The sequence below is a fragment of the Prinia subflava genome, chromosome 4 (genome assembly GCF_021018805.1).
Source record: "Prinia subflava isolate CZ2003 ecotype Zambia chromosome 4, Cam_Psub_1.2, whole genome shotgun sequence".
NCBI lineage: Eukaryota > Metazoa > Chordata > Aves > Passeriformes > Cisticolidae > Prinia > Prinia subflava.
The window spans coordinates 20,952,842-20,963,340 of record NC_086250.1 but is presented as its reverse complement, the minus strand read 5'-3'; positions in this window follow the sequence as shown (position 1 = coordinate 20,963,340).

Sequence of the window (10,499 nt, the reverse complement as noted above, 5' to 3'; positions counted from 1 at the left end):
TTTCATTCTAACAATAACTCAAGAGGGTGTTCAACAGTGACTACTAAAATTAGATGCTGGGAAATCAGGGCTGAATAATTGTTGAAGAAAAGCTGGTTAAGGGATTCTGCATCAGTGGAACTGGGAAAGGTCTTAAAAGGAAGTTCTGCTGTGCTGGGAGAAAGGTATTGCAGAGGCAGGCTCCAGAGGCACAGCCAAGGAGCTCTAAGTCTTCCAGCCAACCCTCATTTCAAGGCAAAGCTGTAAAATGGCTGATCCTGGAATTCCCTAATTAGTCAGGAAAAGTGTGGTATTCAGCATTGCTCAATGTGCTTTATCCAAAGTAGAGCTCACCAAAGGTAGTGAATGTGCTTTGAATGCACTGCAAACTGGCCGAGGAAGCAAACGTGGCTCATTTAATACATCCTCCCTTTCTATAAGCTGTAAATAATTGTAATAAGTAACAGAAAAATCACACTAGTCATAGCTGATCATAAGCCATGGTGATTGTTTCTATATGTGTAGGTAGCATCACCTGAGAGTGACAGTGCCATTGTCATCAGGAAGGACCTGGGGAGAGGGTTTGGCAATAACCTGGCAGTGGGCTCTGTGCCAGTGGCTTGGTGTCAGCCCAGGGTCCACCAGCGTGGCTGCTGAGCAAGAATCTCAGTGCCACATGGCTGTGCCTGCCTGCTGCATGGTGGGATGGAGTCAATAAATGGTAATGGTTGCTGGAAAGCATTTGAATTACATTGAAATGATTTATTAATTCAAACTGAATTTGCAAAGAGCTCAAGGGTGAGGTTAGTGTGACTGCTAAGGCTGCATCTTAGGCTGGCACTGACAAGCTGCATCAGGAGATTTGACTCAAAAGCTCAGGAAGAAGTCCTGATCCCTGTGCCAGTAGCAAAGCTGACTTGTCAAGATTTTGCTGCTGGACTTCTATGGACTGTACTGGCTCAGAGGTGGTAGCCTGAGCATCCCTAAGATAAGAGAGTTTAGCTTAGCAGCTGGTGTGGGAGGAAGAGTTATTTGCATGCCCTCTTTCTGTCTTTATGCAAAAAATTGCAGAGTTGTAGAATAATTTGGGTTGGAAGATATCTGTGGAGACCATCTAGTGCTATGTCTTGGTCAAAGGTCAGTCAAGTTCATGTAACTGTAGCATCTTCAGTCTGAGCTCAGAGGGGAAATGCATTCTGCAGTGCCAACACTTCAGCATGTCCTGGGAGGTGAGAGGTGACCCCTGCTCTGCTGTGTGCCCTCAGCTCTTTCCTTCCCTGTGCAGCTGAGTTTGGTTGTTGCTTGCAGCTGTTACACTGGGATGTGGAGAAGAAAAACTGCAATGTGCTTAACTTTGATTTAGACAAGATGTATTTTTTATGATGGCTCTCAGTTTGCCTGAAACACGATCATTTCCGGCATAGCATGTCTGGTGCTGGCTCCTTGCTGTTTCCAGCATGGTTCGAGGACTGGAACTGGGTGAGGGAAGAGGAGGGAAACAGGAAAACAACTGTGAGAGCTCATGTGTTATTTGTCAGGGAGGATAATTGATTGCTTTCTAGAGGCACCTCCCAAGGAACAGAGAGCTGACTTTTTCATGTCTTTCCTGCCAACTGGTGTAACATTCCCCAACACATGGCAGGTGAAGCTAGGCAACTCCACCCGCAGCTGTGGGTTAAGGCACTTGCTGCAATTAGTGATTTCTAAAGCATTTCTAAGTGCCAAATGCTAATCCAGGAGCTTCCAGTGACTTGCACCATCCAGCTCTATGCTGACCTCACTGGAGATGGACCATCCTCTATCCTGGGTGCACTCTGTTCACCTTGAGCTTTCACTGACCCTTCGGCCCAAACCTGGAACTCTTGGGTGCTGCTCCTCTTCCCTTTGCTGGTTGATGGAGGCAGCCCCACAAACCAAGCTCTTGGCCACAGGGCCAGCCCGAGTGTGCCAAGCCCAGCATTCCCCCATGGCACCTGCGGCAGAGGAAAAAGCTCCTTGCTTGTGTGAGCCCCGTAACCAGGAAAGCAATAAGAATACTGGAGCTGAAACGGCAGGATTTTTGTTTCTGGCAAGAGGCAGTCATCTTCTGCAGTCTCTGACAGTGCAGCCAGGACTGTTTGGCTCCTGAGGTACAGTGGCTACCAGCCTGGGGCCACCAGCCCATGACCAGACTCTAGGAGTCAGCCTTCCCACTTGGAGAAACCTCACTGCATTTGGATCATTTCCTGCTGCAGCACACCAATACTGGAATGCCAAGGAGGAGATGCACAGAGCTGGCACTGGGAGCAGCTGTCCCAGTTTGTGGAAACTTTCTTGCCTTTTTAAGGACATGCAGAGTGCTGTGCTCTAACTTTAGCACAAAGGTATGGTTGACTTGGCTTCTTTTATTAATGGATGAGTATAAATATATCTGCTCTTGGTGCCTGTCTTGTTCTTCCATGTGTAAACACTGAGCTCTGTCCCAGCTCCTTTTGATGATAAATTCCTTGTCTTTGGAATCACAAATCACCTTTATATGTGTCAGGAGGAAGCATCAAAGCCCAAAGTCACTTTGTTTTTTATAGCACCAGCGCTCTCCAGCTGAACTCTGCTCAGACATCACTGATTTCATGGAGCTCTGCAACAACAGCAGATCTGGCCTGTTTACAGTCTTACTGAAGTAGCCTTTGAGCTCCTCTGGAGCCCTGCTGCCCTCTCTTATTTTTGCAAGGATGTTGCCCGTTCTTCCTGGCAGGAGGCTAGCAAACCTTGCTTCCTGTTTGAAACGCCAGGGCTTTTCTTTTTCGGTCAGTGCTTCTGAGTTCTGCTGCTCCTGCTCCACAAGAAGCGCCTCTCTAGAAATAGCTCCTTGCTCCTGGGCGAGCACAGCTCACGTGGGTGCAATGCTGCTGGCTGTCCCCGCACTCTCCCCTGGTGCAGGGCAGCTGCAGATGCCTGTGCTCACAGCACAAGGAGCTGGGGAGGGATTTTGGCTCACCCCAGTTTTGATGAGGGTGAGCTGCCTGCTCTGCTGGTGCCACTTGGCTGCAGGGCATGAAGGTGAAAAAGAAAAAGGGAGAATCGGTGCCATCTGTGCAAAGCTTTGCACAAGTGGTAGAAAGCTTCTGTGTTTTGGGAGGCTGATCAAAAATTTTGGGGAGAAAATGAAAAAGTCAGGGTTGGGGAAAAGATGGCATGTGCTGAACTTGCACAGTGGCCTTGAGGGTGGTGGCTGAGCTGGCTGCAGAGCTGTGTCCCAGGGATAACACTCTCATTTCTTCTCTGGGCACCCACAATGGGGTTTGTGGTAAAGGCACAGGAATGACCCCCCTGCTCCCCACTAACAGTGTGACATGACCAGCGCTAAGCTGAGAGCCAGTGCATCCAGAGCTCCAGAGAGGTGAGTCTGACACACTTCACGGGGTCAGATCGGGTGAGACAGCCTTGAAGCATCGGAGATGACAGCTGTGGTGAAGCCCACTCATTCCTGGTTGAGATGCAGGTCCTGCTTTGTTTGAGAGGGTCATTAGCTCTGGAGGGGAGGCCAGGCAGAGCCCAGCTCAGCAATCTGGGTCACTGAGCAGCTGTGCAAAATATCTCTTCAGCCCTGGGCTTTCAGATAGCTTTGACTTGAAAAGAGCAAATACCTGGAGTTACTGCAGAGTTGAGGGAAAACCCCATTCCCACAGGCTGGTTAGTTACATCAAATACCTCCTGCACTATGGATTTGGTACCTGTCAACAGCAGCATGAGTAAGTACTGGGGCCTGTCCTGGCAAGTCACTGGCCCCCAGCGTTATCTGTGGGAGACCATGAAAGGCCTCCTCACCATCAGCCAGTGTCCTCACACCAAAACTGGGCAAAAACCCTGCGTGCAGAGCTAAGGGAGCTTGATCTGGTTGTCCCCCCAAAGACCAACATGCAGGCAGCAGCTGTAAGGTATCCCTAGTAGCAAGGAGGGCCATAAATAACCCCAGGGATGGGATGCCAGACCTCCTGATTTTCCTTTGGCTGCTCCTGGAGCCTTCAAGCTCTCAACTTATGTTCCATTCCACTGAGAAATGGTGCCCTCAAAAAAATGAAACTGAAGCCAAATTTTCCTCCAGGGCTGAAGACTTTTGCGCCTGGCCAGAGCTGCTCAAATGAGGGAGTGGTGCCCATCAGTGGCTCCCAGCAATGGCTTGGGGTGCTTAGAGCCATGACAGCACCCTGGGAGGTGTCTCAGGTGGGACATGCCAACAGCTGCACAAAACCCACTGTGATTTGCAGGCCAGGTGTGACCTGGCACTGCAGGGGGAAGTGGGGAGTTCTGTGCATTTAGAAAACTAAATACTCTGGAGTCTTGCCTATCTCTGGCATGCCCTCATCCTGCTTGCAAGTCCCTGGCAGCTGCCTTTCCCCAAGGCCTCCACTAGAAATGAAACATCTTGACAAAAACAAAGGGGTCCTTTGAGACACACCTTGGCTGAGCATCCCTCTCCCTGCTGATGGCACCAGGGACATGTACTGAGTGGCCGTGGTGCAGAGCCAGGAGCCACTTTGTCCCTGTGATGTAGCACTGTCCAGGTCTAGTTGGAGCTGAACTGGAGATGCATGGTGGATTTGAACTCTTGTTTCCTTCGGGAAGATGTGAAATATTGATCGTCCTATACCTTTTTATAACTTCCTGTCCCCTTGCAGAGGATCCTCACAGATGAGAGGTTCTAGAGGAACAGGAGCATCCTTATGGGCACTGCCATGGCTGAGACCTCAGCAATCCTTGATTGCTGAGAAGTGCAGGAAGTGTGTCCTGAAAAAGAGCTTGGTCTGGGTACAGTACGTCTCCTACGTGACCCCTGGAGATTTTGCTCACCACATGTATACACATCATTCCCTCCCTGCCACTGCGACTCCATCAGTCTCCTGGGGCCACGAGTTTCTAGAACAGTTTTACCAGCACTGAGTGAGCATCTGTGTCCAAAATACAATGAGAGTTGCCAGGAGGAGAGAAGAGGCAGTGGCTGAACCTCGTCTTTTCTGCTTTGCAAGCAATCAGGTCTCAAGCTTTGAGCTCTGCTATGCTGCCCTGACTGATTGGCTTGGTGGTAGGTGGCTGCTCAGGGAGTGCTGCAGAGCAGAACTTATCTTTTTCCAAATCCTTTGCTTCTGCCTTCTAGCAGCCAACAAGTCCTCATGGAACAAAATCCTAACATGCTCAGAGGCATGTTTCATGCCCAGAAATGTTTCTGGCCTCAATTTCACTCCAGGCATTGGGGAAAATACAAATGCTTTTAAAAGCTGCCATCTCATTGTCTAAGTCAGAGAAACCAAGAGCCATGAATATTCCTGACCCACAGGAACAACAGGGCTCGAGCACACAGGATGGTGCAAGGCAGAGAAAGCAGAAAGGCACATTTTGAATGGTACTTTAGTAGTCTAGTCATCTGGATAGAATTAAAGGGAGAACCAGGACCAATAAACCTAGGTCTGGCCAGCCTCCCAGGACTCACTGCAGGACTCAGCAGGACTGTGAACACCCAGAGCTCTCTTACCCACTAGGGCAGTCAAGGCCATGACGTTTCTGAGATTCCTCTACCCAGGACAGTTTATTATTCCACTTCATTTTACAATTTATTTTTTAACAGCTCTTTTCTTTCACTAGTGTTACTGCAAACAGCCTGGAGAGGCTTCAGAGCTTGGGAGTTACCAGCCCTCACTTCCCAAAGCCACAGTGAAGCACCTGGGTCTGTGATACCCCAGGCATCTCCTGGCTCTTCATGTGCAGGAAGAAGAATTCTCCACTTCCAGAGCCAGAGCTGTGCTGCAGCACTGTGGCCACACCAGGAACAGGACTGGCCTCTTCTCTTTCACCTTGCAGGTATCACTGAGCAGCGAAGAGCAGCAAACCCAGGACCCAGTCTCAGACCTGGCCCTCTGGTGGTCTGATTTTACAGCTGATTCCTGCAAAAAAATCCCCAAGCCCCTGGGTGGGAAATCTGGAGGACTAAAGGATTGTCAGCATGGTGCTAATGCTGAAAATTGGGTCAAAGCGTTGACCAGAAGGTGAAGGGACCACACAGCCTGACAAGGGTGGCAGGGTAGCCCTGGCACTGGGGCCACCTGAAGGGAAGAGGAGGAAGGGGTTCTGTGAAGTTTCATCCCAAACCTCAGGCACATGATAGCAGGGATGGCTGTTTGCCTTAGTGACAGCCAAGGGGAAGAGGCTGGAGGCTGGAGTGGAATGACTGATGGGCTGTGTCCTCTGGGCAGGGCCATCACCTCCTTCTGCCCACAAGACCACTTGGTGCCTTCTCCTTAGTCCTCAGTTTGAAGAATCAGACGAGTACCTCACACTTGAAGCTCTCTTCATTAGTATTTTGCACTAGAGAACAATTCTGCCAGGAGCCACATGACGTCCATGTTTTCATTGCCATCACTGCAGCTGCTTGTGTTTCTGATTTTAAAATATCTGGGTCATGAGACATCACCTGATGGAGACCCTGCCTTCCTTAGCTAATGCATTCCCCAGTCTGTGGGCACAGTGACTCAGGGATGCTGTGTGATTTCCTCACTTATGTTTTCCTGTCCCAGCTACTGCCTTGAGGATTTTCCTTCTGCATCTAGTCTCATAAATGCCCTGCTGGTTTCCCACATGTGAAGTGTGAGTAGAGAGGTCTCTCATACCTCTCCTTTCCAGGCTGAACCAGGTCCTGCCTGTAGCTGCACTTCCCATGTGGAGCTGTACCCACATCTGGTCATATCCCTTCACTCCTGCAGGGACCCAGCACAAGCTCCAGCCATTCAGAGGTGATTTTTTCATTGTGTGGGTGATGTATGGCCCTAGAGCTCCTGTTTTCCAATCCTGCTCACCAAAATTGGACTCACGTCTCCATCCACTTCTGCTGCAAGCTCAGGGCTGTTTCAGGAGCACCAGGGTTTGAGCCAAAGCTTTGGGAAAAGGTTGATCTCCAAGCATGCCCTGTGGGCCTGGAGCTGGAGATGCTAAGCAGGTGCAGCTCCTCCTGCGTCTCTGTGCTCCTCAGCATGTCTGGGGTGTGAATGCTGGGATATGAACTTGTCAGCATTTAAGGGTGAAAAGGTTATTTTTCCCACATTACCTAGCTCCCACCTGTCAACTGAATGTCACAATAATTTAGGTGTGGCAAAAGTAGCAAAAGTCATTTAGGTTCTGCCCAGCATACCAAGAGCTGGAGGTTAGCTCATGTGCATAAGGTCTTCCCTTAGGTCTTCAAGAAACATATGGACTGGGGTCCCAAAACTGGGGCAACTGGGCAAGCCCTGCCAGGGCAATGTTTGTGTGTTGCTTTAATGCTGTTCACACAGGTTTACCACAGCAGCACCCTCTATCAGAAGTGGGTGATGCTGTTCCAGTGCCACCTGGTTCAGCTGCCATGAAATCACCCGTAGCATTTTACAGGAGACGTTTGCCTGTGTGGGGATGTTTGTGCTTAGGGTCATGTCTATTTTTGCTTCTATGCCTTGTATTTTTAAATTGGGTTTGATCGGCACACAATGCCTGCAGCGCAGCTCCTTTCAGGTCAGCTGTCATGTCAGAAAATTGCTTTGAATATGTCTGCTCATTTCAAGCTAAATATTTACTCTGTGATTAGATAGTTTTTTTCAAATGCTATTTTTTTAAAAAAAGTATTAATGAAAAGTCAGTATTAAGTTGCCTAAGTGGATGGGAATAAGCAGATGGAAAGCAAAACACTTCTGCAAAGGTGGTGTGGGTGTTTAGCATTCACAAAATGTCCCCGTTTCTCTTTTCCCCTGTGTCCATCACTGTGAAAATCTGCTCTATTTGTTTCTGTGCCAGGACATGCTGGGGATATTGCAGCTAAGTGCATGGAGGTGAGGGAAAAGTCTTCAGCGCATGCTGTCCCCTCCTGGCAGAGCTCCTCGATGGTGTCCCTGGCTGGGCTCTGCCCCTGGAGCCATTAATGCCGTGTCCCCAGGATGCAATGCAGCTATTGTGGAGTGGCAGTGCTGGAGGCATCTCTGACACAGCCCCCTTCAGTGCAAGGCACACCCCGTGTGTGCTGTGCAGGGACGAAAATTGAGAGAGAACTGGGCCAAGTGTGGTTTCATGTTTTCTTGCTGCCAGAGTAGTAAAAGTTGTGCTCTCGCACAGACAGAGGGCTTATGCAGTCACACGTGGGCGAAGACAGAAAAGAAGGAGCAAGTTTCTTACTTCACCGGGGCACTCAAAAAGCATTTGCTGATGTTGCAAATTCATTTCGAAGATGTCCAAACTCGTGGCTTCTGGTTCACCTGGGAATTCAGAGGGAAAAAAAATAAAGTAAATATTTATGTCAACCTCACTCGGGCTGAAAGTATTTCTTTTAGGTTCCTGGCAAGCCAAAAGCCTCCTGACACCCTGGCATTGTGTTGCATCAGGCGTCTATGTGGTTTGATTTTGCTTTCAGATGAAAACATAACATTTCCAAGCTCCCCTCCCAAAGTAGATCTCCTTCCTATCTATGTAGCATATTTCTGAACTCCTGCGTGAGGGCAGGGAGCAAGACCCTGGACAGTGACATGGCTACCTCCTGGCTGCCTGAGGCTGCCCAGCTGGGGGAGCATGGGATCCTGTTCCCCTGTACCACACACAGATCAGCAGATGGAAACTGCCCCTGGATTTCAAACTAGAGAGAAATTAAAGGTAAGAAAAGAGGATAAAGATTGACATTTAAACCTAAAATACAACTTCAAAGGATACAACAGTTAAACCACTAAGGGAAATGTCTGAAGTTTAGGGATGTGATTTTGTGAGGAGCTGCAAGTGCAAGCTTCCCACTTGACCTGAATTCAGTGGCAGGGGAACTCTGCCTCAGAGCACAACCTTACTTTTAATTACTTCTAGCTAAATCTGTATGAAGTAATTGTGTACTATTAAACAATCTCACTCAGCATAAGATAACTCTACTTTCATTCCTCTTATCCTGTATAAATAAGACACATATCCACTGGCTGCTGTGTAAATAACATCACTGCCTCACCCCTGCCAAGGGATGGCCCTTCTCTTTCTACTTCGCCTTCTCACCTCTGATGCGTTTTGGCTATGTTATGTCCTGTCAGCATGCCTAAAGCCAAGTAAAAACATGCTGCTTGCAGCAGTCAGTTGTATTTTCTAAGGCACTGCTTACACTGCTGTCTCATTGCATCTGCTCAGGTAACCCTTTCTGAGCAGAGAATGCTGAACAAGATGATCTGATCCACTGCAGAAGCTGGGATTAGGTGCTGGTTCTTCACACTGTGCATTTCTGCATACACTGGATAAGCTGCTTTAAAAAGTTAACTTGGTACATGAGCTCATGAGCCCAGTCCTGGAGCTATAATTTGGAAGTAAGAGATGAAATTTCCTACTTAAAATAAAACTGGCTTAGAATTATGAAGTCATGGAATGGTTTGGGTTGGAAGAGACCTTAAAGATCATTTAGTTCCAGTTCCCCTGCCATGGGCAGAGTTCCTTCCACTAAACCAGGTTACTCAGAGCTTCATCCAACTTTGCCTTGAACACCTCCAGGAATGTGGCACCCACAAGTTCTCTGGGCAATCTGTTCCATAGCCTCACTTGCTCACAGTAAGGGTTTTTTTCCTAATATCTAATCTAAACCTACTCTTTCACTCTGAATCTATTCCCCTCATGTCACTATGAGCCCTTGCACAAAGTTTCTCTCCATCTTTCATATAGGCTCCCTTCAGGTACTGGAAGGATGCAATTAGGTCACCCTAGGCCTTCTCTGTTCCAGGCTGACCAAACCCTATTCTCAGCCTTTCCTCATGGGAGAGGTGCTCCATCCCTCGGATCATCTTAGGGCCATCTCTCTTTGCTTTCCGCATTTCCCTCCTCCCTGTCAATGTGCACCATCTTGCACAGCAGTGTGGATGTCCTGCAAGGCAGATCCTGTGGGTATGCTGCTAAATGTCCTTGGCCTCCCTGCCCAGTGCCCCCAGCTGGGATATGTACCATGCTCACCACTGTGGTGAGCTCCTTGGACACTGATCAGGCTTAGGGGCTCCTGTGCTTTCATGTCAATGCTGCTTTCCAGGGCAGCTTTCTGTGCAATGCCTGACATGTTCATACTAGCAGGCACAATGTGCTTCGAGGAAGTGTCCATGACTTTTTCCCTCAGGTAGAAAATCCCTTTCCCAGTTACCCTGCTTTGTTCTGGCAGCTGGAGGCTAATGGTGGCCAAGACATGCCATGCTTGGGGGTCTTGTTGTGATTTTGGTGATGTGGTTCATGTGGATCTCTTCTGAAGGCATTTCTCAGAGATTTCAGGTTAGGGAACTGCACCAGGAATGCTATGAGCTGTGTTACAGCTCCTGCTAAATCACTAGCCAAAGTCATCAAAATGTTTCTTGAAAATTTCTGGACTTGGGAGGATAGGGATGATTTTTGTAGAGCTGGTAGGATGATCCCACTAGAAAAGTCCTGCTGGTGCTCTTGCTGCTCCAGCACCATGGAGCACTTCCAGGCATAGAGGCTTGCAGAGTGGCTATTCCCACATCACTAGTGTTTTCCTCACGTTAAGCTTT